Source organism: Rhinatrema bivittatum, chromosome 5, assembly GCF_901001135.1.
Source record: "Rhinatrema bivittatum chromosome 5, aRhiBiv1.1, whole genome shotgun sequence".
NCBI classification, from domain to species: domain Eukaryota; kingdom Metazoa; phylum Chordata; class Amphibia; order Gymnophiona; family Rhinatrematidae; genus Rhinatrema; species Rhinatrema bivittatum.
In genome coordinates, this window is record NC_042619.1 from 25,620,259 (window position 1) to 25,626,258 (window position 6,000).

At 42.7% G+C, this 6,000-nt stretch overlaps 1 long non-coding RNA gene across 1 annotated transcript in view; it reads left to right on the forward strand.

Annotated features, from left to right (window-relative positions):
- Positions 1-4,796, forward strand: part of LOC115091487 — a 58,781-nt gene extending 53,985 nt beyond the window's left edge. Inside the window, exons 2-3 of the long non-coding RNA XR_003856724.1 lie at positions 3,350-3,436; positions 3,522-4,796. This is a non-coding gene — a long non-coding RNA (uncharacterized LOC115091487). The remainder of the gene's footprint in view (positions 1-3,349; positions 3,437-3,521) is intronic.
- The last annotated feature ends 1,204 nt before the right edge of the window (positions 4,797-6,000 follow it).

The window sequence follows — 6,000 nt, forward strand, 5'->3', positions numbered from 1 at the left end:
TGAAAAGTTGTTTTGTACAATGCAGCTAGCATATATCCCATTATATTAAGAACCTAATGTTATAAGGTTGTATACATGTCTGCTGGAAATTTATACTTGTCTGAAGTCATATATTTTGGTGTGGTGATCCATTCTTGCATACCTGAAATTAGAAAGTTAAACTAAGAATCAATTCTAGGAAGTATAACTGTATGCATATACGTGCAGATGTTACCCAATAGGTATATCTAACCATACCATTACTGTAATCTTTTTTCTGATCATATTGTATTTACTAACTTACTTCTGTAACAGTCTCCTGTAACTTTAGTCAGAACATATTGTATTTACTAACCAGCTAACATTCCCCTACTCCATCGAAAATTGTAAACTGTTGTGATGGCAAAACCGAATGACGGTATATAAAACTCGATAAATAAATAAATAAAAATAATGTTCTCATCCATATTTAATAATACTTATCTGACAAATCCGGATTTGTGAAACTGTTCCTTCTTGGCTTGCTTGGTACCCTGAGAGATAATTATTTGATACTTTAAGATTTCAGTTGTCTTAAGTGTGAATAATAGAACATAGTTGAGAATAAACATTATCTCTTCACTATTGGTCACCTTAAATATTTAAATATTTACATAACAGGCAGCAAATAAATCTTTGATTATTTAGAAATTTGCCTTTAGTAATTTCTTATTTTCTTGTGAAGACATCTGGTATAAAAGTATTAGGGACCTTGTGCAAACTAATTAATATTTTATTTATTTCGGGAAACTTTCTTAACTAGTCAGTTACTACTGCGTGACACTCTGCAAAATAAGTGGTTCCATACCAGGTGCTCTACAGAAAGAAGAACAGTTTGTGATGTTGCCGCTGGCCTGGAGGGCCCAGTCAGCCTGAGGAGGGAAAGGATATACAGTGAGCAAGAGTTTAAAAAGAATCTAAAAACCTACCTCTTTCAAAAAGCTTTTGATAGTGCAGGTTAATACCTTATACTTTTTAGCATCACTCTTATTTTGAGGCATGTCTTTTGTTGTAATGTAGGTTTCCTTTTGTTCATTTTTTTTTATTTCAATTACTATGTTATGTATTATGTTAACTTTTATGTAACATTGTGAATGTGATATTGTAAACTGCCCTGATCAAGCCTGTTTGAAAGTGCGGTATATAAAAATTGTAAATAAATAAATAAATAAAGAGAGAAAAAGCAACCCTGCCCAGCAGCCAAGCCACTAAAACTGAAACTTAGTGAAAAGATGAGAGAGCAGAGGACAAAGGGTGAAGGAGACCAGAGTGGGAGCGAGAAACTCAGTTTAGGAAGAGTTGGAGATTCTGCGCTTCCTTTGTTGTGGCTCATCAACCTCCACTGCCACTTAGGCTTCTAGCTTGTTCAGTTTAGTGCAAAAAAACCCAAAAAACATTTCCAGGGGCTCTCTCCATCAAGCGGGGATCTTCAACCTAACCAGGGGACCCATTACCCTTTCCCTATTGATATTAAAATTTCCTAATGGAAGCCTTTAAAGAGTCCGAGGTCAGTATGCCCAGCTTATTGAAAAGGTATTGGGGCGTTATCTGATAGCTTTCCCGTTGTTTAACACAAGTTTCATTTGCTTCTGTAATGAGAGTTGCATGGCTGTAGCAATGGTCTGGCCCAGAGTTGCGCCACTCTGAGAGCTGCTGGACATGAATTAAAAGTGCATATATAATTTGATGATTAGGGCTTTTCTGGGCATATCTGTGGGTGAAGGGCATCAATTGAGCATTTGTGGTGTCTCCTCTTCCCGAGTTCTCATGCCATGCCAAATATTAGGGATACAAAAATAAATATTCTGCTATAGAAAAGGCTCTGATTGTATCACTTAATGAGAATTAAAGTGACCATCATACAGTGTCTGGTGCTGCAAGACTTATTCAATATGTCAAGACAAAAAGAAGTGACCGATGATTAAACTGGTTGTTGTGTTTTAAGGCTTCACCTACAAGGCACTAGCACCCATAGATACCAGGCTGTCGGGCTACAAATATTTTATTAAATAAGTCTTGCAGCACCAGACACTGTATGATGGTCACTTTAATTCTCATTAAGTGATACAATCAGAGCCTTTTCTATAGCAGAATATTTATTTTTGTGTTGAATTCTAGATTTCTGCTTTCTTTTGGGTTCAATCACGAATATTAGGGATATGCATTAATTTAAAATGGCCATTTTCACCATGTTTCATTAAATCCAGAATGAACTGAAAACAAACCCAATAACCGCAAAAAATGTTTAATTTTATTCATTTTAGAAAATAGTATGCACCGTTTGAAACCAGCATGCACTATTTGCAAGCACGATGTGCTATTGGCAGATAGGATGCACTGTTTTCTGAAATGAATAAAGATGAAATTAAATGATACAACAAAAACACACCCTGAAGCAAAATTCAGGCCAAAAATGAAAGAAACAAACCAAACTGAAAATTTTGGCCATCCACAACCCTACCAAATATTTTTTAGGATGAATCTTTGACTTTATGACCAATCCATCTAGATTTTGGCTAATATTGGGGGTCCCACAATTTTCAATAGCCTGCCTAATGTATGCAGGTACTTTTTCACCCCTGGATCTGGTAAGCGAAGGTGCATGAGTGCATGAGCACACGCCGTGACCTGAGCGCCCGGCTGGACACATGAGGTCACGGCGTGCGCTCATGGCAGTGCATGAACGCACGCCGTGACCTGAGCGCCTGGCTGGATGTCCGAGGTCACGGCATGTGCTCATGCACCTTCACCGGCGAGGGCTGCTGGAAGCCGCGCCTCGCATGGGGAGCGCCCGATCCGCCCCGGGCTGCTGAAGCTGCTCTCGCCGCCGGCTGCCCCCGGGAGGAGGGGAGAGAGGACTGGGGCTGCTCCGGAGACCGGCACCCATGGACACGGCCAGGGCAGGTGAGCGGGGGCTGAGGGAAAGTTTGCCCGATCCTGTTGACTGCAGGTTTTATCAAGCATATCCTTTTCTTTTGCTTAAAGTTGCTTAAAGCTGGGATCCACTTCCTGGTACTTGTCATTTCAAATGTCATTTGAAATGACAGGTACCAGCGCACCCAGGATACTGTATAGGCGCTGTATAGCGCTCTATACAGTAAAATGGATTGCGCTTCATGGACGCTTCTTGGTTGCACTTTGGACGCGGCTTGCATTTGCATGCCATTTAAATACTGTATCGAGCGGTATGTAATCCGAACTGTGCGAGCGGCAAACGAGCGGGCGCCTGGCACTGCCGCACTCTTTCTACCGCGTCCTTACTGTATCGGCCTGTATGTTAGCATTCCCTGGGTGTCAGCACTTACATTATACATTATTTTCTCACCTATAGGCATGCACAAAAAGAGGACATACAGTTTGGCATGGTTATTGACTGCTGGCATATCTGCATTTAGCACCATGGCATATCTCTACAAAGGTATGTATGTATTTATATGTATGTTAGTATACATTATTATAGACATGACATGCAAATTCCTTAACTACCTTTCTTAAAAACACAGCTCACCTTGGCTTGAGGACATGAGCTCTCCAACTCTCTCACACCTCTTACAGCAGCCTCTGAAATGGTGACAAGGACGATCTGTTATTATTAGGTGAAAGAAATTTGTCTGGCAGGCCCATCATCCTTCATCCTGGCCTGTTCCTTCATGACCTGCCGTCAGAGGTCTTGCCACGTGTGACTCAAGCCTTGCACATTCCTGTTGCTGTGGAAGACCCCATTGGATTGGATGCTGATTTTTCTCCCAGGTCTGTACTTTTTGGTGGGATCCCATTCTCTGTGACTCCTTCCCAAATAAGGTATGCTGGACCTTCATAACCTCCTGTGGCTGAAAGTTAAGCTTCTTAAGCAAAGCTCCATTTCATCCAGACATGTATGACGGGCTATGAGACTTGCCCTTATCTACATGCATTTGCACATAAAAGCCACATTAATAAAAGGGCAGGGTTTATGTGCGTATAATTTACAAGTGAACAATTTTTATAATAGATAGTAAAAGTGCACGTGTAAATTATGCTTTATTTACTGCATATATGTGTGTTCATTCTTTTTAAAATTGTGGTATATGCGTAGATTTTTCTCATAAGTGTGTATACGGTTGATCGATAATAGGGTTAGCTGCAGGCTCCATGTCATTAGGGATAGGATGAACCGGTCCAGTTTATCCTTATTGCTTTTGTTGGGGGTAACACCTGGACTGGCTCTGCCTGTTCCTGATTGCAGGAAGCCTGCAGGTAACCCTCATCCATAAGATATACTGTATAAGGAGTGAAAGGAAAGCAAGACGTGTGTGGATGATGAACTCATCATCTGAAGCCTTCAACTTTTATGTTTTGGCCTTTGCTTTTATTCCTTCTACCTGGTATTTGATCATTAAGGAAGAGAACTTTCAGTCAGCAGCTACAAATATTTTTGGAAATTGTATGTGTCCCATGTTTTACAAGACATCAGACTATTAGTTTCCACTGTGTTTCATTAGCTACATCGGCCCTACAAACTCCGTGTAGTGAAGTTGATGTCTGGATGGGACGCAGCTGGGGGTTCTTACCTAGCTTAAGGTAATAGCCGAGTTCTGAAGGTTTCCTATGTCAGGCTGCTTCCCAATTATAAGCAGTGTAGGTGGGTGAAGGACCAGGGTAATGGAAACATCAAGGACTCCCTGACAGCTCACAGCTGGAAACTTAAACGTGACAGCCCTTAAATACTCTTTTTATCTACATGTCTGTGCCAGCACTTACAGTACCGGCCTGATTTTTAATCCCCCCACGCACGTAAAATCCGGGGGTTATGCGTGCGGCCAGGCCTTGCGCGCGCCTCGTGCATTTTAGAAGGGGCTCGGCCTAGCGCGTAACTCCAGCGTGCGCACATGGGCGTGCCGATTTTATAATCTGTGCGCGTATGTGCGGGAGGCGCGTGCAAGGGAGGGGGGGGGGAGGGTAGGCTTTAGCAAATGTCATGCGGCGACACAATCGTGCCTCTCCCAGTTCCCTCCCACTCTGCTCCAGTTAAGGAGCGGACTGGGAGGGAGCTTCCCTACACCCCTGCCCATACTCCGTCCCTCTTCCCCTGTCCTTTCCATCCCCTAAACCCTTTACCCTACCTTTTTTTTTTCTGTTGTTTTATTTTGCTGCTTACTGCTCCGTTGGCGCAGTAGCAAATTGCGTGCGCCGTCAGCCCCTTCTCTGGTGCAGCGGCAAATGGCCGCTATACTGGCCGCCCCCAGACCCGCCCCTTTCCTTCTGCCCGGCACTTCTGCGCGTAACGGGAGTTACGCACGCGTCCAGGCCCCATCTAAATTACAGGTGGCGAGCGCAAGGCCTGGCCGCACGCATAACTCCCGGATTTTACGTGCCTGGGGGAATAAAAATCAGGCCGATGCCGTAAGTGTTGGCACAGCAATGAAGGGGTTTGTAGCTGGAAGCTGGGAGCCCTTGTGAAGGTAAGCTGGGCCCCACCAGGGAGGAGAGCCAGGGTAAGGAGGGCGGTGATGAAGATGTGGCCTGTAGTTAGCTCGACCATCTGTAGTACTCCAGGTAGATCTTCTTCAATGTGGGTTTAGACAGATTTTTATCACTATTACTTTCATCTGTGCAAATTCCAAAAAAGCAATAGTAAATCTGCCCAGAGCCATAAACATGCATGTCTGGGGCCATGCAGAGTGGTCTGAAAGTTATATTCTCTAAGGTGCAAACTTAAAAGGGCCTGGTTCGCTAAGGCTTTTCTCCCATTCTGTGTCTATGGGGAAAATGCTTAGCAAATCATAACTTTAGCGCAAAAATCCTCTGGGGACAGGGAAATTCCTACTGTACCTGAATGTAATTGACTGAACTACCAATGAAAAGGGATGAGCTGAATAAATAATAATAAAGACTAATTTGTTAATGATATAACAAGTAACCTTAAGAGCTTATTTCATTAAGTTGCCCAATATATTAAATGCATTTAATGACTCATTTTTTTCTGAAAAAGTCTGTGGAATT